The following is a 351-nucleotide window of genomic DNA, read 5'->3' as shown; positions in this document are numbered from 1 at the left end:
GTGCTCTTTCCTGCCAAGGCAGGGGGTCGGACTAGATGATCTACCTAGGTCCCTTCCGACTCTAGCTACTATGAAACTATGAAACTATGAAACTTCCAATCCTGCGTTCCTGCCTGCCTCCCTCCCTTCCCCATCCCCACTCACTTGTTGCTCAACTGTTCCCAGCTGTCAGTCCAGGGTTATAGAGTTCTGGATGATAGCTAGTCCACCTGGAAGCAGTGCCTCTTAGGATATTGGAGGACCACAGATCAGTCCACCCGTATCCCAAATTATACTTTGGATTTGGTTTTGTTAGGTGACTATCCAGAAGTTAACTTGAACTAGGTTGCATAGCTCAAAGATGATTCTCTA

The sequence above is a fragment of the Crocodylus porosus genome, unplaced genomic scaffold (assembly GCF_001723895.1).
Source record: "Crocodylus porosus isolate Cpor-Errol unplaced genomic scaffold, CroPor_comp1, whole genome shotgun sequence".
Lineage (NCBI taxonomy): Eukaryota > Metazoa > Chordata > Crocodylia > Crocodylidae > Crocodylus > Crocodylus porosus.
This window is presented reverse-complemented; position numbering follows the sequence as displayed.